Consider the following 22,024-nt stretch of genomic DNA (forward strand, 5'->3'; position numbering starts at 1 on the left):
TGATATTTGAGGGGCTGAAAGTCACCACACAATTCCCTTGTAGTGACGTTTATGTTCACCCCTTCCTGTTTCTCTACACAAGGCCATACCTTTCATAGTGCAGGGGTTAGCGGTGAGAGTTTCTGAAACAGGCTATGAGGATGTGAAGAATCATCCATGCTGATTTAGAAGCGCCCAGAGACACACTAGAGCAGTAATATTTGGGGGTTGGGTCTGGAGTGGAGAGAACCCCTGGAGATTCTTTCAGAAATGCTCCCTGCTTTAAGGGGGCAGGACGGGTGTCTCGACTGGGACTGGCCAGTTCGTCTGAGTGGGGACTAATGAAAACAAATGATCTGACAAGGTCAGAAGGTCGAGATCAAGGCTGAAGGATCCCCCGCCCCTCTCAGTTTCCAACTTGGGAGATTGATGAGGGCAGAGAACAGCCATTTCTCTGTATCATTTACTCCCTGAGGCCTCTGAACCCTACGGCAGTGGTGTGCAGCCCACCTGTTGGCCTGTTAAGGCCTTATGACAGCGGGACAGAGGGCATCACTCCTGACTGAGGCTCTGTCCTGTTCACAGTGCAGACAGGAACATATTGGTCTCTTCCCAAGGCCTCCAATAGCTGCCTAAATCTTGTGATTTTCAAATGGATATTTAATGTGTGCCTTTTCACTCATTAAAGAAAACAAAGCAACGATTCTTTTCTTACACTGCCTTGAAAAATTACACTATAGTAGTTATGGCAGCATTTGCCATGTGATATGAATACGTCTTATAATTTGACAGTTGTTAAGCATCCTTTGATGAACTCTGCAGATGATGCACCGAGACATGCGCAGTCATAACATGTTATGTGTGTATGTCAATCGTGTTTGAATGCATTACATGGAAACAGATATCCCGAACAAACAGCCCAGTCATGATGCTGAAGCTGATGATTCACCCTGATGTGCTGAGGACTGAAGGTGACTGAAGTGGTTTATAACACAAGACTGCACCCTTCTGGGCAGTTCTTCTAAAAGCAGCAGCAAATCCAAAAATACATCACAACACAGTCAAAACTTATAACCCTATAATAATAATGGTAATAACTAAATATAGCTTATTTAAGGGCTTATTCATACTGCGTATATTCAACAATATGTATGCACTAGTGTAAAAATAATTATAGTTTGGATTTCAAAACAGTATTTATCATTCTTAATATAATAAACAATCAAAATATGACCATAAAAACTGTAATATTATTGCCTATTTTATTTGTTCACTAGTTTGTTTGAAATGAAGAATTAGGTTGTAGGCTACAACTTATCATGAGTTGCATTGGCACATAAAAAACACTAGATGGAGATGTTTGCCAGGCTGAACCACACCAGTGAAGGTTTTTGTGGACACCTTTGTGTTCATGGTAATGTTCTCACATTTTAACATAAAAGAAAAGCAAATAAGCGTAGTCACTTAAAACATGTAAAAAAGAAAAATGTCTCCTTATTGTAAACATATTATTTTATTTTATTAAATTTTATAATATATATTATGTATGTGTGTGTGTATATATATATATGTATATATATATTTTTTTTTTAATCTGTTATTTTATATTTTATTATAAAATAAATAAATAAAATCAAATAAATTTTCGACAGCGAAACCGTCCAGCCGTAAGCTATTTGTGTTTCCACACACACTTTCCTCAATCTATTGCTGTGGCAACCTGCTGAAATTAAGACTAATAAAATGCATTTCCAAGACACATTAACATCATTAACACATATTAGAATATACGACTGTTTGATCAGGTCTAATAGTCCTCTGGGACCCGGCAAGATTGGATTTTTTTATTGAGGACCAGCCTTGATTTACTACATTTCCCACACTGCATTGCTGCGCAGCCGCTACTTGTCACTGCTGTCGCTCTCTGCCTGTGAGTGCCAGCGGTGAATTGGTCTAGCATCCCTGCGCAGGCAATGGGGCGAACGCAGATGTAAAAAATATATATATCATTAGAAAATTTAAAAAAGAAAACTTACTGTGATCGTGGAAGTTTTCGGCGCTGGCAGCTTGCGATGAGGGAAGGAAAATACGACAGCCTGGATTTTGTTTTGCGCCGCTGTGGAGTACGGAGCGTTATATTGAGAGAAATAATGCGGAATATTTCCTCCTGTAGGTGTTAACGCAGAAAATACAAGATGAAGAAGCAGTTCAATCGGATGCGACAGCTCGCCAACCAAACGGTGGGAAGGTAAGCAAACCCTCTCCGTGCACTATTCTCATCGGGCCATGTCAAAGGGAAGAGAAACCCCCCTGTTTGGCCCCGATTGGATGTGAATCATATTCATGCATATATGATTCATGTTATGTTGTTATGCTTGATATATGGAATAGACAATGGTCAGTGCAGTCGGGCATATTCAATGGAACAATAGAATACCCCATGTTCAGAACGCCTTTAGTGCCCCTATGCGTAATGTCCATTGGAAGAAGCTACCGCATAGGCAGCGTGTAGGCGCATTGCCCCAGTACAACCTGCCCACGGAGATACATTAAATATAGACAATCGCAGTATCACAGACCGTCACACAGAGATCACCTCCTCTTTAAGATAAGGTATCACCCCGGGAGTGTGAAAGAAATGCTATAGGGAGGTGATGTTGTGATTACATTTACCTCCTGTCACCAAACCTGTCAATAGGTGAGCGTGATGCAGACGGATGCGGTGTGGGCTGAGACGTGAGGGAAAATGGAAAAAGGCGCAATGTTTTCATTACGCAGTAATCTCAGCTGTGAGGAGGGAAGCACCTCCTAGGCGTGGGTTATCAAGTCCGTGAATTCCTGAAGGTCGTAATCCGCATCTGGTATTTATCTAACATACTTTTTGTTTGAATCATTTAATTAAATTTTTATTCTTTTGAGGAGAATACCCCTATCATGCCACTACAGTCCCTAAAATCCAATAAACTGAGTAAATAACAGGTTTATGTGGAAGACATAAACCTCCAGCCCTTCTTCTTCCATTCCTCTCCTCAGTCTTCTATGTCCTGGACTTGCACTGCATCTAGGTGGTTCTGCAATCCCTTCCCACCTTCAGGAATAGATGCTTTGTGACCTTTTACTCGGGTCCTATGGGTTTATCACACCCCCCACCCCACCCTGTTCATTCACCTCACAGGGAGGCCGAGCAGCTTGATCCAGCAGCACCGGGCCAGAAGGTGTTCTCTGCTCAGCACCAGGGGATTGGGACCAGGAGGTGTGGGTCATTATTATTACAAGGCAGTGTGAGTGGTATGCACTCAGAAGAGAAAGGGGGGGGGGGGGGGGGGGGGACACCTTGCAGGCTCTGTTTGTGCTATCATTTTCAGTTACCCCTTGGTTCAAGCTGCTTTTTCTAGCTCCTGTCTTTTTATAATCATTTCTGTGTGACTCATTAGAGTGTGTGTGTGTGTGGGTGTGATACTGGATATGTGTGTAGGCAAACAGGTTGTGGGCCTTCTTATAAGCAGAGCAGTTCGTTCTTGTAAGTGTGCACAGTCTTATTTGAATGCACTCCCCAAATGTACTTCATGCCCGTGCTGTTGAGAGGATAATATTCTTCTCATATTCTGCTGTTTTGTGCAGCTGTCTGTCTAAGAGTAGCAGCAGCAACCCGCTGAGGTGGTACCACAGAGCCATCATGAGCAACAGTATCCTCCCTGAACAGTCTTAGCAGCCCCCCTACTAATGGTACCTACTGTTCACAGCCAGGACGGCCATTCTCAAAACCCTCAACTCAAAGCATTATCAGAAATTCTCAGCTATACAGCACCCGTTACTTCAATGCCAAGGGGAGCCGCTTGATTTGCGCTTTAGATCAGAGCATGAAGTTACAGGTCTGACCCTGTGGTGACCTTGAGCAGTGTCAAACATTGGCTGTGTAATCCAGGGATAGATGGCAAGAAAGGAAAGGCCAAAGCTGTACCATCTCTAGCAGCTATAGGCCAGTTATATTACAATGAAGAAAGACCACATGAAGCTTTTATTGTGATTGAAGCTAACACTTATTGGTCTTGATCAGAACTGTTTTCATGTTGCTAGAATAAATAATAATATGGATGAGGTCTAGGTCTGTGTTCCGTAAAAGGTCAGCATGCTGTCCTTGTTTATTGACATCTTGTCTTCACCGTCTCCCCCATTGATCGTTCGAAGGAGTCAAAAGAGGTGTTGGCGCACCCTAACCATTGAAGGGTAATGATGTCCCACGATAGCACCACCCAAGAAGGAGAAATGTGCAAGGGCGTACATATATTATGTAGTATGCTATCCCGATTGCTGAACACATCCCGTAGAGGTAGTGTGTAACTGTGCTATGCTGACTGAAGTGGAGATGCTTTGGGTTGAAACTCGAACTGTCTTTACATTGTATTTCCACTGATTTGCCAAATGAGCTGAATTGCAAAGGCTCCTTGTAGCTGTATGACTGTTACCCTGCAAAGTTGGGAGTAAATTGGCATTACAGGAAAAAGTGTAATAAGGAATGACTTTCACCGATCACAGTTACAGTATGCTCCATTTTGTACACACTGACGCTTCAGCTTTACTATTCTGCTGACTCGAGCGTCACCAGTCTTCAGAGTGGAACGGGGTTACTTCGTTGGTTTGACCTTCCTGAACCTCAGGAGTCTCTGTGGAGCCGTTAATAGCGCTGACCAATCCTCAGTCGCTTCTTACCAACTCAACAGATCCAGAAGAAGTACAGTAGATGGCCGTGTTGGAAATTTTATGACTGTGGTATCAAGAATGTTTGAGTGGGTGGATGTGTGTATTAGCGGGACTGTGTGTTCATTTAGAGATAATGAGCAAGCTGTTATAAATGCAGACTTTTAATCTACTCATCTGTTTCTGGCATGGTGTTATCATGTCTGAAATACTGAGTCTTTCTGCAGTGCTGCAAGTCCTGTATGTGTCTTATATGTGATGGAGATTGAAGGTCTTCTTTCAGTGGGGGGTTGGCGATCAGGTGTGCTGTGTCAGCATCCCTCTGGCTCTCCAAGGCTGCTGCTGCTGCTGCTGCTGCTGCCTGGGTGAGATCCATGTCATGTGATTGCCAGCTTGACCAATCACCTCTGTGTAGCCAGACTCCATACTGGAGGATGTGCAGCCATGCATACTCTATGGCTTAAAGAAAGGTCTTGTGGTACAGTGGGAGAGACAACAGGGTGTCACAGCTCTGAGAGGTGGAGGAAATTATCCTTGAATGTGTGTTTGATTTCATTTTGTTATGTTTTCGTTAACTTACAGCCAGCCATCATTTTTGGTAGATCAGCCGAGATAAACCTTTTCCATGATGTTAACATACATGCCGAAGAAGCCAGGAAAAGATTACTTTCGTTCAGTATGCTCCCACCCTCCATTTCTCTTGACCTATTTCTCTATTCCCAACTCACTACCCTATCTAGGTCTAGGACAGCCTGGTAAAAGATACAATGATACAAGTCTGTGAGGAAACATTGTGCCATGCAATAAGTGAATTTTACAAATGAAAGAAATGAAATGAAATGTTATACTTCCAAACGGCACCACTGTTTCTATCCCTAACCTCCTATCAAATACCCCCCCCACACACACACACACACACAGACACACACAAACACAAAACCAACCGACCTATCTTTGCACTCTGCATCACTCACCTGTATGATGTTAACCAATACCACTAGTGCATGGTCATAGCATTCTCCCTTCTCATGCCTTTAGGGTAGGCTTTAGCTCACCAATCCACAATGCAATTATGAGAAAATGGCAGCCATTTGTGGGCTGGCAGATAAGTTGTAGACGTTTTCTCGTTCCCGCACTGTCTCACTCTTACTCTCTTTCTCTTTCTCTTCCTCCTGACAGTGTGACGCAGTAGGTGAATGCATTACCGATGAGCTTGCATGCTGCCCTCTCGTACAATTTCAGCAAGAAAAGAACATAGAGTGTCCATGGAGAGAATTTTATCAGGAGACTAGGAAGGACATTGGGCAAACACTGAAATGTGTCTGTGCATGTTTGAATGTACTTAATTGACAGGTTTGCATATTAATGTGTCATCAGTTTGATTACTCGTAGTCTTCCTGTTCTTTGATACTGACAAACAGGCCAGAGAAGGGAAGATTATGCATGAACATATTAATCTTGTAAACAAGTTCCTGTTAGCATAAAGAATAAAAAACTGGTCTTGCCTGTTTTCACATTATGCGCAGCTTTAGCACGTGTGCACCGCTTGGCAACATTGTGGACTCTAAAAGACCATACGGTAGCTGACAGGTAACATGAGATGTAGGAGGCAAACCCTGTTGCATGCCAATGCAGCATCTCTTCCTATCCTCCCTCTCTCTTCCACCTCCTCCACCTCACCGCCTTGATTCACTGGCTTGGCAGATGAGGACAACGCTGTGAAGATCTCCGAGCGAGTTGTCTTCACAGGGCATTTGATTCACTGCTCCTCTGGGTTCACTTTTGTATAGTTTCCGGCTGATCACATTGTTAAATGTTGACTGGAATGTACACTCTCAGCATATTATTTAATGACAAGAGTTGTAGCCATCAGCAATCAGAGATGAGTCATTACGCATGTTATAGATTGTGCAATTTTATTTAAAGCAAACGCTACTGCTGTAATTGTATAGTGCCTTTCAGTGCTAGTAGCAGCAATCCGTGTTGATAACCCTCCCATAACCCCATCAGTGCCTCTCAGAGACAGCATACTACAGGGTAGAGTTAGTGATAAAGAGCCTTTGTCAAGGGACCTTTTTGGCCATCAAAAGAGAGATGATGTAATAACGGACAGAAGCGCTGTTTCTCCCTTTCCATGTCGCTGATTCCCTCAAAAGACTAACCTCTTAAAGAGCCACTGCACTAGTGGTCCAATAAAAACTCCAGTGTAAAAACGCACACAGTATGTAAGAGACAACATGGCACACAAACAGCTGGATCTCAACAAACTCAAACTCTCCTTTGATATTTCTTTTTGTCCTTATCGACCTGGTGCACATTAAAGTGGGTTCAATCACGCCGACGATGTGTCAAGGGTGTCAGGGCTGACCCACTCTGTTGCTCACGATCTCATCTCCAACAGGAAGTGACCCCGGGGCCTGACTGAAATGCAGAACATCAATCAGATGTAATTCAAGCTGCGAGACATTCAGGAACAAGACGGAGTTTGATGAGGTCTTAATATATTACTTAAAGATACTAAGCCTGGCTTTTGACAAATAACTTTTAAAATATTAGTCTTGAAATAAAATAATATCACACTCCTCTTGTTCAAATTTTTACCAGGTTAAAATTATGAATATTAGATTGTATTGTTTTTGCAATAAACTGTTTGAACTGATTATGGTAATACGCTCTCTCCTGTGGTAGATCTTTTTTCTCCATGAGAAGAAACATTTTTATCCAGTTAAGATCAGTGTTGTGTAAAAACATTCAGAAAACAATTACTGATTTTCTCACATAGTGTTCAGCTCACTGCTAATAAGAATGATATACTGAATATTTTGTGGGGTACAGACCAAGGCCTAGCTACTATACATACACTTGTCTGCTGTATACAATAATAAACAGACATAAATGAGGGTAGCCAGAGTAGAGTGGCATTGTTGTCAGAAATAACTATGTTCTTCTAGGGAGACAGGTTACTCCCTATCAACATGCCCACTTCCTTCCATTCAGGAATGCCAATAGGCTCAAAACAGGAAGCACTAATCCACTAATGACAATTTGCTGTTTACCTCTCATCGCCTTTACTAGAGCTTCTCATTTTTCATGTAAGATTTAGTTTGCTCTTTAATTATAAAAGATGATTCTCCATCACTCTTTTCTATACAGTGGATGTAAAATCTTTCATTTGCTTTGGTTGCCTGGAAACGCTCATTTCGTATTAGCCGTTTCATCACATTCGTTTGGCTTTGCCAACCCACGTGAAAATGGCGGAGAGAAAGATTTTAGAACTAACAAAGAATGACGGCTTGTGAGGGTGTTTTCATGCATGTCCTGGATGGAAATAGAGCACAGTATTGATACTCATTGCCTCGGTTTAAGTTCTTTGTCTACTTGATGCTCTGTTCTGGACATGTCACGTTGTTTCAGTGTGTGTGTGTGTGTGTGCTCGGGCAGATGGCAAGTGTAAAAACACAGTGAAGTCACAGAGAGAGCAGAGTGCCTCTTGTGGAGATTATTCACCATAAATAAAGTTATTAGATATAACTCACTGCTTGTGTTTCCAGTGAAACGCTGCTGAATGCTGCAGGCCCTCTCTCGTTCACTCCCTCTCTGGACATGTGTGTATTCGGGTGCTTGTGCGCGTGTGTGTGCGCACACTCCTCTCACAGTTATTCTTGCATACTTAACAGAACTGTGACCTAGTTTGCTGGACAACTACAGTAAGTGGGTTTTTCTGTTTTAGTAACCTTGTATCCCATCAGCCCTCCGTCTTGTCATTTGGGAGGAAACCGAGTGGGCCTCTAGATGCATTGCCCTGCAAAGGTCTGAAGAAAAAAAAAAAAAAACATTAATTCGAGAAATATTCAGAGCATCTCTAGCATGAACACTGCTGTGTAAGGTTTTTTTTTGTGTGTGTGTTTCTGTGACTGTGTGTGTGTGGTTGACTGTGGATCTCATGCCAGCGCTCCAGGCCGTGTGGTACCCTGCTGAGGCCCAAGGCCACCATTCTGCTCCAGTACCCTCCCCTATAGCAGCACAGGGCCTAGCATTTAGCACAGCTCTACCAGGGCTCAGAGGAAGCACTTTTGTTAGCAAGGCTAGCTGTGTGAGCAAACCAGAGCATGACCACTGTTGTTTTGTTTGTTTTGTTTTTTGTTCAGTCAGATCTCAGATGAACCTGTAGACTGAAAGCTCTACAGCAGACAGTTGACTAGCTACCAAATATGTTCAAGACAGCGGATGTTATTTTCTTCATATTTTGATTATGTCGACATGTATTATTCATGCTTTTATAAACCATGCACAGTGCTGGGGGGCTGAACATGCGGCCATCCAACATTACCATATATCTCAAGATAGAAATATTTATTATATAAGACACATTTGTGTGGAATGTGCAGCTGAAATGGTCAGTTGGGTATTTGGTAAACATTTCACTCCAAACTTTATGGAATTACAATGACTTGGAATATCTAAGATCCCTGGGAAAATATGCGCAGGAAAATCGCATCTCTCTTTGGCCAGCTGTAAATACACGAGCCCAGATGTCCTCAACAGATTCAGGCCCTTCTTATCAGCACTTTGTTAATGTTGCCACCAGAGGTGTAGAGAGAGTTATTCAAAGTCTGACAGTTGATTGCTCTGTTTAAATATTGTCTCATCTAATTCATCTTCCTGAAATCTCTGCGGTCGGCCATGTTTACATTGCGCTGATTTGTAGATCTTGTCACTGATGTATCATCGGAACAAACAGGGTTTTTTTTTAATTATTTTGTATTTGTTGCCCTGAAAGCTTATGATACATTTCAGCATTTTGACTTTAGTTCGTTCATCTGTGTGTTTATAAATGTGTGTGTGTGTGTGTGTGTGTGTGTGTGTGTGTGTGTGTGTGTGTGTGTGTGTGTGTCAGTACGTGCTTGTTTGTATTGAGTCATCAGCAGCTCCAGGTAAAGGAATGCCTGCAAAGTGGCAGATGGTTGGCATAAACCTGGCAAAGTCTTCTTCCCCCTCCGTGAGCACACCGCCCACACGGCTGCCAACTCTCCCACGTGTTTACTTTCCTCCCAGGACTCATTCTGCACATTATTTGCTTAGAGGAATTTCTCTCTCATCACCTCAAAAAATCTCCTTCAAGTTAACTTTACATCAGGTTCTACAGGGCCAAGCAATAACCTCTGTGTTCCAGCCTGACCGATGCTATTTAGTCTCTGTCTTCACAGGCCGGCGATGTATGATATTGCTTTCCTAAGAGGAAATACCAATGTCTGAAAACAAACAAGCTCAAAGAACAAGACCCTCTGCTGCCTTTGAAGATAGGCTACAATCTGTTTGATGTCTAGGTCATAATGACCACATCAGTTGAGAGTGTCTGAGAGCCTGTGTGTTAAATGTTCATCAGCTTGTTTTCAACATGAAATGCAGTTTACTTAATGTGTTCTTTACCAACCTCTACTCTCGGAGTGCACGTTACCTCAAGCCCACCCTCACTCAAACATACATTGGAGACACACACACACATAAAGAGTGGTAGGAATAGGATCATCCCACGCTATTAAAACTTTCTAGCACGTGCAGCTGTCGTAATCTCAATAAAGCATGTTGGCTTTAGCTTTTCAGCAGAGCTCCCGACACAGACAGCCAGGCCAGAGAGCCTCACGGGTTGTTCATCTATCTCTGCCATCAACATCACAGACAGAGTGGTTTCTCCACATTCCCTGTCTCTGCCGGAGCTCCTGTCCCATCTGTTCTGTCCTGTTGGGCCCTTCTTAGGGTCCCTCCGCTGCCAGCGTCTCCCAAGGGACACCTCAACCAGCCAATCTGAGGCCATGATAGACAGTGACAAGCTCACAGCTGCATTGCAGACCTCCAGGCTACACACTCAGCATGAAATACATGTGACAGTCCTGTTTGCAACATCTTTCATATAGAACATGGGAGTTTTTAGAGATTTTTAGAGGCTGTTGGGAGTGTTGCAACAGAACTGAGCCAAACTTTACTGCACTGCTTGGGTTATTTTTGTCCCCCTTTGTCATGTAATCAGCAATCTGCGATCACACTTATCCTCACAAATCATGCCAGAAATCTCTCACTCCAGTGTCATTCTCTTTCTCTCTCTCCCTCTCTCTCTCTCTTTCTCTCTGAGGCATGCACACACACACACACATTTCCTGTATTTTCCTCCTAGCTCAGTGGGCAGAGCAGTTTTCCAAGAGGCTGGCTGTGATTAGATCCATTGGTACATGGTTTGACCCAGTTCCCATGGCTCCATGCTCATATCTTGGCACTGAGGGCAGGGATGCTAATAACTGACATCATTAAAGCTCAGCTTTCTGTTGTTGGCAACAATGTATGGAATATGTGTACACAACTTCATGTCAACGTTAACCAGACCCATGTCTGTATCCTCTCTGCATTTTCTCCAACATGGTGGCACTGGATAGTGTATTTAACAGATGTGGTGACAAGGCGTCTTACATGAAAAGAGCATTTTAGTTATGTGCCGCTGATGTATTTTTGTCTGGCTGGTGAATAATAGAACAAACCAAGGTCTTTTCCATTCTCTTAGTCAATGGAGAGATACATTCAGATATTGTTTTTAAATAAATGATGCAAAAAACGCTATTATTCGCAATTGGCGTTGGCATAGTTAGGGCACAATAGCAGGAAGAGGTTGTGCAGACAGGAAGGGGAAGTGCTGAGAGAGTATATGCACCACTGGGTGGCTGCTGGGGGTCTGCAGGTCTGGTTTTGACTCTTTTCAAGAGGTCAGACCGTCTGCTCAATCGCTCCCTGCCCTGTCAGACTATAGCTCCTTTTTCTAAGCAGGAAGTACATGTTATCCTCCGTTCTGATTAGGTACCTCTTAATAGGTCCTGGATTGTTGTTGTGTGTTATATGTGTAGGCATCCAAATATGTTCATAAAACAATTTCTGGAAAACAGCCAAAAATTCACTTGTATTATATGCAGTCCAGAGAGACAATTTTCCTACTTCATCTTTTCTTGCAGGATTCTCAAAGCTGTTAGTCGAGCTCTTTTGTGGTTTCTCCTCCAGCAAAGAAAAAGGACTAAAATCTTTGACTATAAGCTGTATGAACTGAGCTGACACCATATTTCTATGATACACAGTGGTTTGCTCTTTTGTGAGCTTATGGCTCAATCGCAACTCTGCATGAGTAGTTTTATCTGCTTCATCGGCAGTGCAACTCTGCCCTTTCCGTCAGACTTTGGCTAAGTCCCCAGTCTGCTGGATTCACAGTGGGATGCAATGCTCCTCAGTGGGAACTGGCATATTTGAATCAGTGGCCTTTGCTCACTGCTGTCCTTCTAGTTTCACTCATGTTTGTGCCGGAGCTCTCCAGGGGGTTTACAGCATGAATAGTTAGCCAGATAATTAACATGTTGTTCTTATGTATCATCTAAGATCAAGACTTATCAAGACAGCCATACAAACACATGCACTCACATACACACACTCACACACACGCTCCAAAGGGACAGGTGCACAGATGTGGTCCGCCCATTTTGGAGCTGTGCCACTCTGATGATTTACAACAACTCAGCGAATGAGCCCTTTACACCCAGTGCAAAACAGCTGGGTCCTTATTTCACAACTGAGAAACATTTTGGCAAAGACTCACCATTATGAAATACATTTGGGTGCATGAGAGTGAAATAAAATAAAAACGTCATCATGAACTAATAAAAAGTGTTTCATTATATGAGATGTAATTTCTTCATGTGTTCTTCAGAATATTTCACTTTTCCCACATATTAGTAACCAGAATAGTAACCAATAGGACATGGTTTTTTTACGTCTATAGGGAGGAATGTACTTTCAGAAATCTGTGATATTGAGCCTCACAGGCTGTGTAGCTTGTTATGTGACCTCAAAGAGGATATATTAACAAATTCAATCCCTGTGACAGTTTTTGTTTTTCCTGACCTTATCAATACTCAGAGCTGCATGAAGTTCAATACAGAAACATATGTATGAATTATTTCTTATTTGCAGTTTACAAAGTTTATTGAATGTTGTCTCGTCCTCTGGATTCTCTAACACTGTTTCACACTGTTTACTTTACAGGGCAGAAAAAACAGAAGTGTTGAGCGAGGACCTTCTACAGGTAAGAGCTGTGTGTGTGTGTGTGTGTGTGTGTGTGTGTGCGTGCGTGTGTATGTCTGTGTGTGTGTGTGTGTGTGAACCAGGTGTTTGATTAACTGATGGTCTGTTAGTGCTTTCGTTCTTCATGCTATTTTTTTTTTAACAGGTGGAAATAATGTGATTATGATGGCTGTGTTTAACTGTGAAGGAAACTTGCGACTTTCAGTGGTTTCATATGTCTGTATGCAGCTCAAAAAAAGTGATTCTTCCTCCTATATTGTCTCATTTGAACTATATTCAGAGGCGGGGAGAGGTGTTCTCCAGTATTAAACTAGGAAAAAGCAAACATTCAGAAAAATTAAACAGGTTTTTATATCAAAACAAGCTTTTCTTCTTCTTTCCTATTGCTCATCTCACAGCCTGTAATGGCTGTAGTTACCCTGCGCTGCAACTATTTATTATTTAAACTTAAAATAGTTTATTTTGGGTCGCCAACATTGGGAAAAAAATGGTATTATATAATTAAAATTATATTATATTATATCTCCAGGAGTACAACCTCTGTGCATGTACATAACTTCTGTTGTATGTCAAAGGTGGAGATTTATGATGCTGCATGACAGGTGACAGATGTGTTGTTGAACAGTGCTGTGTCTGTGGTAGTACATGGGGTGTACCAATTCGGTTTTTTCGTGTGTGTGTGTGTGTGTGTGTGTGTGTGTGTGTGTGTGTGTGCATGTGCATGTGTACGCTCTTGCAGGTGGAGAAGCGTCTGGATCTGGTCAAGCAGGTGACACACAGCACTCACAAGAAGCTGACTGCCTGCCTGCAGGGTCAGCAGGGAACTGATGTGGAGAAGAGATCTGTCAAGTCACCTTCTGTGAGTACCTGTATTCGTCATACACTGACAACTAATGCAAATAGATGGGATGTGATGTGCAGTAATGCAACATAACTTTACTCATAGTCTTTTACAGCCCTCACAGAAGCTCTAGTAATGTTATTTTTCTGTACTATCAGAAAAAACTACCGCTCACAATCCTGGCACAGTGTATGGTAGAAGGGGCTGCAGTGTTGGGAGATGACTCTCTCCTGGGGTAAGTCACTGTAGTTAACAAGCCTGTGCTCACACTCCCTCACTTACACACACACACACACACACACACACACACACACACGTGCACACAGAGTCATCTTTAATTATTGATTTGGCTATTGAATTCCTCTCTGTCCTCATTACCCTTGTCTGCATTTTAATTGTATTTGATTGCCTCTGACTTTGTGTTGGGCTGTCACCAAACAGGAAGATGCTGAAGCTGTGTGGGGAGACGGAAGAGAAGTTGGCGCAGGAGCTCATCCAGTTTGAGTTCCAGATAGAGAGAGATGTGGTGGAGCCTCTCTATGTGCTTGCTGAGGTGAGGTTCACTGGTGTTACTTAATGCACCAATTAAGACATAACACCTTCCTGATATAACTGAATTACAGAGCTGCTCTCTGTCACTTTTTTTTTATTTCCACCATTATTAACACAAAATTACAAGCAGAATATGGTCTTCATTTACATAAAGAGGCTGCACTCTAATTCCCTGAGCTCTCTGTAATCCTCTACTCAATTTTCTTCTTGTAGGTGGACATTCCCAACATCCAGAAACAGAGGAAGCACTTAGCTAAACTTGTCTTGGACATGGACTCCGCACGGACAAGGTAAAAGACCTCCCCTTGTTCATTTATTTTTAAAATAAAGACTCAGGCTTTATCTCCATCTATGCTGGAAGCATGGCATATCCAATGCAGTGCCCTTTTTATTGCCCATAGATATCAGCAGTCAGCCAAGTCATCCAGTCACCCGAGCACTCTGCAGCCTGGCGCCAAGTCCGAGTCCCTCAGAGAGGAGATGGAAGAGTCAGCCAATCGGATGGAGATTTGTAGGGTGAGTCACCACTCAGAGCCATTTGGATAGTCTTCTCTCCTCTAGCTCCTTTGTCATCCATTTGATTTATAACGCCCCTGCATGTATCATAAACAAATGGACCACATTGGCGGGTGGATATTACAATTACATGTAGGACTTTAGTGAGGTCATTTCTTAAAAGGTGCTCGCTCTCTGCTTTCTGTTTCAGGATCAGTTGTCAGCAGATATGTACAATTTTGTGGCCAAAGAAATCGACTATGCAAATTACTTCCAGACAGTAAGTATATTACATCATTAAAGTTGTGAACCGGGTGGGAAAATACATCATACTGCATTTTTGCACAGTATCTGAAATAGTAATTTCCCATATTAGCTCAGATTACATCAAATGTTGTGGGTGGTCTAATAGCATAACTTGCATTATATTGTATCCCACACACTTGTCATGGATTGTTTGATATAATCTCTTCTCCTGCTGTCGCCCTCTGTAGCTGATAGAAACACAGGCAGAATATCACAGGAAGTCATTAGAGATTCTTCACAGTGTCCTGCCCCAGATTAAAGCTCACCAAGGTGAGTCATGCACTGTGTGTGTGTGTGTGTGTGTGTGTGTGTGTGTGTGTGTGTGTGTGTGTGTGTGTGTAGAGAGAGAAAAGATCTGCTCCATTTCTGCACCTGAAGAAAATCAAGATGAGAAGTAATGAAGTTAATAGCCCTGACGTGTCACATTAACAATCTCATTAACCTCTAATTATCCATCTTCATATTTTAGATATTGCTAGTTTACACATGCAAAAACCAAACAGAGGGCTTTAATAACACACTCTCCTGATAAACACCAGAGGATATATAATGTTGAAATCTTTACCTTGAAAGGGCTCAGTTCCTGAATTTTTTCAATAACGGTTCTCACTAATAGTGTCCCCAAACTTTATACAGTCTTTGGCGTTAAGTCATCCAACTGCAGTGCGTAGGCTTGTTTATGTCTGTGTGCCATTCAAGCTGCTGTTTTGTGTTGCAGAGGCGTGGGTGGAGAAGCCGTCGTTTGGCAAGTCTCTGGAGGAACACCTGAATATTAGTGGGAGAGAGATTGCCTTCCCCATCGAGGCCTGTGTCACTATGCTGTTAGAGTGTGGCATGCAAGAGGAGGTAGGGGGCAACACAAACACACACACACACACACATGGATATACACATCATGTAGGCATTTTACATGTAGGCAAATATGCATGTTTTTGTTGTATTGTTTTGTGCATGAGTCTGTTACACACACCTGATTCCTCACAATGAAACTCTGGTTTGTCATCAGTCTCTCTATTTGATATGATAACTTTGAAACCAATCACACTTGCACACGGCCATGCATACATGCAGGCAAGTGTATGTGTGTACACATACATACTCAAATCAAAATGCATTCCATAACTGTGCCAAAGTCAATTAAAAAACACCATGTTCATTTCATGTCATTAGTAAAATTAACAAAATTGAATTACTGTCGTAAAGAAGAAGAAAGCTGCTGGTTCCTCCAATATTCAGAAAATAGTTAAAACCTGATTTTATCTTATCTTGTCAGACTGAAAAGACTCTTACAGCTTAGACTGGACAAAATGTAATTATATTGTGGAAATAGAAAGAGGACAAGTAGCAACATCTTTGGAACAGGAAGGAATACAGTGCGATTTTAATTCTGAGAAATATAAGCACTAACAGTGCAATGGCTGTGAGACTGGGGTAGGGCTGCACAATTAATTGAAATATAATCAAAATCACAATATGGCCAAGTGCCATATCCAAATCGCAGGAGCTGCAATTAAATGGTAAATATGGTGAAAAATGTCACAACACTATTGTGCATTGTTAGCACCATAAGCGTTATGGTGCTACATAGATGCCCCGGCCTACTAATCATATTCTCCACATGTAAAGGAACATGTTTGTTTGGTACAAGACCCAACGAAAATCACATCATTATCTTTTTAAAAACATTTCTGTGAAAATGAAATGCAAAGACGGCCATTCCACTGTAATCGCATATTGCAATGTCTTCCACAATAATCGCAATATGATTTTTTTTGGCATGTCTTGCGGCCCGGGACTGACGATGGTCATATATGTTTGTGGCAGTTAGACCAATTGAAATGCTTTGATACGCTTTGAAAACTGGTTGACAGTAATAAAGTGTAAGTATAGCCTTCATGTTCTGTAGTTAATGGACTGTAAACATGCAAAAGCTCCAGTACCAACCTGTGTTATTTATCATCTACCAATGTCAAGTGCATAACAATAGAGGCTTATTGCTTTTGTACAGCATTTCTGCACAGGTCATGTTAGATCTTATAATTACACATGATTATGTGTTTCCTGTGTGTGGGCTGCAGGGCCTCTTCAGAGTGGCTCCGTCAGCCTCCAAGCTGAAGAAGCTGAAAGCCTCCCTGGACTGTGGAGTTCTGGATGTGCAGGAGTACTCCTCCGACCCGCACGCCATCGCAGGTGAACTACGCCCACACAAATGCTTTGTTCAGAGCCCATTTCCATAACAACAACCCCTACACTCTGTCAATGTAAGTCAGGGGGGAAAAAACAGTATAATATCTCTATGTAAATAGCAATGATTATTACTCAACGTCTGCAATGTTTTATTATGAGGTGGAAAGTTCGATTGTACCATACGAAAGTTTTTGGATTGATTTTGTACATGAGCGTAACGGTGACTAAAGAGTCTTCATCCGCCCTGCCCTCAGCGCTGTTGTCCTGAAGGCTTTCTGATGTGATACTGCTGTCCCCTTCACACATTAGCTTGCAATCTGTGTTGAGCAATCTCAATCTGGCGGCTGCAGTTGCTCCAAGGGCCTGGCTACAGGGGAGTAGAGATACAGGGCATGGCCTCACCAGTACTCTGAAGAGAGAAAACAACCCTCCACTCCTCTCCAGAAGCTGACCAGTGTTTACGCTCTCGCTGTTGTTCTCACCCACAGGCGCTCTGAAATCATACCTCCGTGAGCTCCCCGAGCCATTGATGACCACTGAACTATATGATGAATGGATTCAGGCCTCCAAGTGAGTTTTTTCTTTTTTTTATTATTATTATTATTATTATTAAAAGCATTTTCTTGAAGTATGCCACTGGCCATGATGGAAAAAACAGAAAATAGTCCAAAGTCTTTATACAGAGGGCCTAAACTGCCAAAATGAAAAATGGTGACATTTATTTGGAAGTGGAGCAACCCTAAACCATAATGATATATATATTTTTTTTATTTCCTCAGCATTCAAGATATGGACAAGAGACTACAAGCACTAATGGCAGCATGTGAAAAACTCCCCACAGACAACTTGAACAATTTCAGGTCAGTTGCTTTCCCTGATTTTCTATCGAGTTATTTGTAAATGCCCCCCCGTGGCCGGACTGTTATAAAAACACAGAGAAGTGACGGAAGTTGCCCTGCGGTTTCACTCCAACCTGCCCCACCTACAGGTAAGAAAAGTCACAGCAGAAGCAGGTTTGAAATGCAGATACAGTATTCATGTGTCACCAGTTGTAGGCAAAGAAATTAATGGTTGCTGCAATATTGACGCTACAGATAATGACTTTCACAGCTTATTGTCTGCAGGTTTGCAAGTTTTAAATTTGAAGCAGCTAGTAATTTCTTGGTTTCATGAACATCAATATGTCTGCAGATTTAAACTGCTGCTGCTATTACTTTCCTATATAGTAGATGGCACAGGCTGGGATGTGTCAAAATATGATGATCTAACTGACCAGCTCTGCCTTGTTCAGCATCTGCCGCCTGAAAGTTTGTGAGTCAGTTAAATATGTGAAGAAATAGCAATTAATCATTAAAATTGTCAGCTCCGTGGGGTCAGCAGAAAATGAGTAAACAGGATAAAAATAGATTTTATGATGCAATCTTTCATTTGGATCCTACAGATATCTAATCAAATTCTTAGCCAAGCTGAGTGAGTATCAAGATGCAAATAAGATGACTCCTGGTAACATGGCGATCGTCCTCGGCCCTAACCTGCTCTGGACACACACTGAGCCGTATGTATTCTGAAGACAAATCGTGTGGAATTATTCTCTCCCAGTTTTATTTTTATCTCACCCTATTACATAATGTTTATACTGTGGCTCTCTCCTTTCTCTTCTCTCCAGAAACATGACAGAGATGATGACCACCCTGTCCCTACAGATTGTTGGCATCATTGAGCCCATCATCCAGCATGCTGACTGGTTCTTCCCTGGAGGTGGGGATCGCATGCTATGTATGTAACAGTGTAGTCGGGCTGAGCTATATGTACGGCATATATATCCTGTAGATTTGATCAAATTTGTTAAGACTTCTTCCAAATGGTTATTGACCGGAGAATGTCTGCTGAACATCAGTTTGAAATTTATATTTTTATTACAATTAGTTGATATAACTTTCATATACAAAATCAGAAGAAGTCTTCCAGTTATTGTGAGTTCTTTTTTTCTTTTGCTCAGCCCTATATGAATATGCAATATTCAGTTTTTAAATCAGGATTTCCTCTATTTTAGGTGACATATTCCTAAACTTTCCCAGAGAAGTTGTGTGCCCTCACAACACACACACTCCTAAACAATGCTGTGACTACAACATACTGTATGCTGATGGTGTGTCTGCTTCTCCCTCAGAGATTGAATTCAACTTGACAGGCAGTTATGGCAGCCCGATCCACACCAACCACAACTCCAACTACAGTTCCATGCCCTCACCAGACATGGACCAATCTGATCGCAAGCAGCAGCACGACCAGAGCCGACGCCCACTGAGCGTCGCCACTGACAACATGATGCTGGAGTTTTACAAGAAGGATGGGTATGACGCCAAGTGCATCCTTCTGCTGCCCCCCCCCCACCCCCCCCCACCCTATTTCTCTCTTTCCACCCACGCCTCCTCTCAGGCATCTGATATTGAATTCTCATATTTGAAGAGGGCAATACTTGCACATTAAAAAGCCATTACCTAGGCGGAGTATTTACACATGCTGCAATCTGAAGTTTTCATTCCAGTGAATCAGAAGCGGTGAGGATCTTACCTTACATCTCACCTGTCAATAATTCCAGCGCATACAACTACATCCTCTATTAGATTGGATTCATCAAGAGAAGAGGGGGGCCGAAAACTAGTCTCATTTGAATACATGGGGCTGAGTTGCCTTGAGTGGCGTTGTCGCTATGGCAACATGTCTCCGATGGAGGGCTGCTGGTTACCTCTTTTTTTTTTTTTTTCTCAGGAAATATTTCTCCAGTGCTATCTCCCCATCCTCCCACACCCAGCTCCTCCTTCACAGTCTGGCTAGCACGTCACCTGGCCTGAGTCATTCATCCAGCCGGTGGAAAATCACTGGCAGAATTAGAACCGATGCCTTCAAAATACCCCCATCAAATTAAGAAAAAGCCTATCACATCCCATAACCAGCGGCCAGCGATATAGGGTGATAGAAAATAGCTGTTGTCTACTCGGAGTAATGAGCAGCTGAGGAGAAAAGCTCTGTCTGTGTGTTTGTATATTTCCAAAACCAAACAGGTTTAATTAGAAAAAACAAGCCTTTCGTTGGTGCTCAGCAGAAAAGTGCAGGCTAAGTGTGTGTAGAGTGGTTTAAATGTGGTGTTGTGAACCATGTCTGCATTACTTCTGACCTCATATCCCTTTTGCCTCTCTTCTCCCCAACTAACGCAGCATTAGGAAGATACAAAGGTACCGTATCTTGCCTTTTTCCCCACTTCTTTCCTCACTACGCCCACTCGCCTCGCCTTGTTTCTCTCATCATCATATATGACTCTGGATATGTGTTTGTCTCCAGTATGGGAGTCCGGGTTATGGATACCTCCTGGGTGTCTCGTAAAGGTTCATCCACACTGGCACGCAAGGCTTCCTCCACCCCTCCAGGCATGCAAGGCCCCGGCTCTCCTGCAGACACACTCATCCCCGAGCAGCCTGGAGAGCTCGCCACCTCGCCGTCGGCGACACCGCCACCTGGAGAAAGGTTTTGGTAAGTCACCACGGAGACGCTGCCGACACCCCAACCCCTGCCCCCCCACCCCCACCCACCCGCTCTCTCTCTCCCTCACGCATCCACTCCTTCTCATTTTTATTGCCATCACCATCATCATCACCATCATCGACTTCTCAGCTCTGTGGGATCAAGATCCTTTGCCGTGTTTATTATACATTCATTAATTTGCAACGCCTCCATGTTCTTTTTGGTGTCTTTCTGTCAGCACCTTCATGTCTCTTTCTGTTGTTATTAATATGATTTCCCACTCTCGACATTTCCTCAGTTTCTCCTGTTTTTTCAGGGAGATGTCACTGTGGGTTAAATTTTCAAAAGGATAATGACATTTTTGACTCTAACTCTGAAGGGTTTTAGTCGAAATACTGTATGGAAGTTTTGTTTCTGTACATGGCACTAAGCTTCAATCTGCAAGTCCTTGCGAGCATGCTAATATTTCCAATATCCCATTGTTGTGGCTTGGCTATCTCAGCTTTGGTCGTGAATTATTTCCTTTTCTGTTGACACTCAGACTGATTTCATCATTTTTTGGTATGATTATCATAGTTAAACATATGAATAATCACCTCATGGTCGCTGGCTCTGCCTGTGTGGCAGACAAGAGATAATATGGCTTCTGGTTTGGCTGGCTTTCCCCTCCTCTCCTGTGGCTCTTTCAGCCAATGAAAGGGTTTTGTGTCTGTTTCACACTGCCCTGGGCTGACTCCAGGACCTGCAATGCAAACAAGTCTTAGAGGATTAGGGCAGATAGGGTTTCCATATGCAGCAGTTGAGGAGATTCAGTCATCAGGTCAGCTTGATAACATTGTAAGCTGCAGACCAGCACTCTGGCTCCAGAGACAGATCCTCACAGCTCCATGCAGTGTACAGACACAAGGTGATCACAGAGGGAGTTCTACACACTCTATTCTTTTCCTTTGGCAATAAAACTTTCTTTTCTTTTGCTGTTTCTTTGTGCTTGTATTTGTATTTGCACTAAGCTGACTGTGTGCTAAGCTTGGTGCCCACCGCCCATCGTAAAATGCAATTTTTTCTTTTTTTTTCTTCTGTTTTTGGCTACAGACCAACTAACACACTAACACCCTAATCATCAAAACAGCTTCTCCTATATCGCTCCAATGCGTCTCCCTGTTCAATCACTAGAGCTGTTTCTTTTGTGCTGTCTATTCTCTTAATATCTACAGCTCAGACAACGTGTCGCCCAATCGGCCGGACACCTCTCATGCCCACCCACCCCCAGGGGAGGACCGGCCACCCCCCCCTTACCCCACCTCCTCGTGCCACACTCTCCCCCACCACTTC

General features: G+C 42.7%; 1 pseudogene across 1 annotated transcript in view; it reads left to right on the plus strand.

Moving 5' to 3' along the window:
- Positions 1-1,907: 1,907 nt before the first annotated feature.
- LOC111657769 (rho GTPase-activating protein 44-like) overlaps positions 1,908-22,024 on the plus strand; it is a 28,119-nt pseudogene continuing 8,002 nt past the window's right edge. Inside the window, exons 1-19 of the transcript XR_015437494.1 lie at positions 1,908-2,227; positions 12,751-12,790; positions 13,529-13,648; positions 13,789-13,865; positions 14,072-14,183; positions 14,396-14,472; positions 14,584-14,698; positions 14,889-14,957; positions 15,172-15,253; positions 15,702-15,829; positions 17,062-17,173; positions 17,659-17,740; positions 17,950-18,030; positions 18,612-18,725; positions 18,837-18,928; positions 19,341-19,524; positions 20,389-20,406; positions 20,513-20,701; positions 21,907-22,024. The exon at positions 21,907-22,024 is cut by the window's right edge and continues 366 nt beyond it. The product of XR_015437494.1 is annotated as a rho GTPase-activating protein 44-like (transcript). The remainder of the gene's footprint in view (positions 2,228-12,750; positions 12,791-13,528; positions 13,649-13,788; positions 13,866-14,071; positions 14,184-14,395; positions 14,473-14,583; positions 14,699-14,888; positions 14,958-15,171; positions 15,254-15,701; positions 15,830-17,061; positions 17,174-17,658; positions 17,741-17,949; positions 18,031-18,611; positions 18,726-18,836; positions 18,929-19,340; positions 19,525-20,388; positions 20,407-20,512; positions 20,702-21,906) is intronic.

This window comes from Seriola lalandi, unplaced genomic scaffold, assembly GCF_002814215.2.
Source record: "Seriola lalandi dorsalis isolate HSWRI2012SDOR001 ecotype SW California unplaced genomic scaffold, Sedor1 jcf7180002054412, whole genome shotgun sequence".
NCBI lineage: Eukaryota > Metazoa > Chordata > Actinopteri > Carangiformes > Carangidae > Seriola > Seriola lalandi.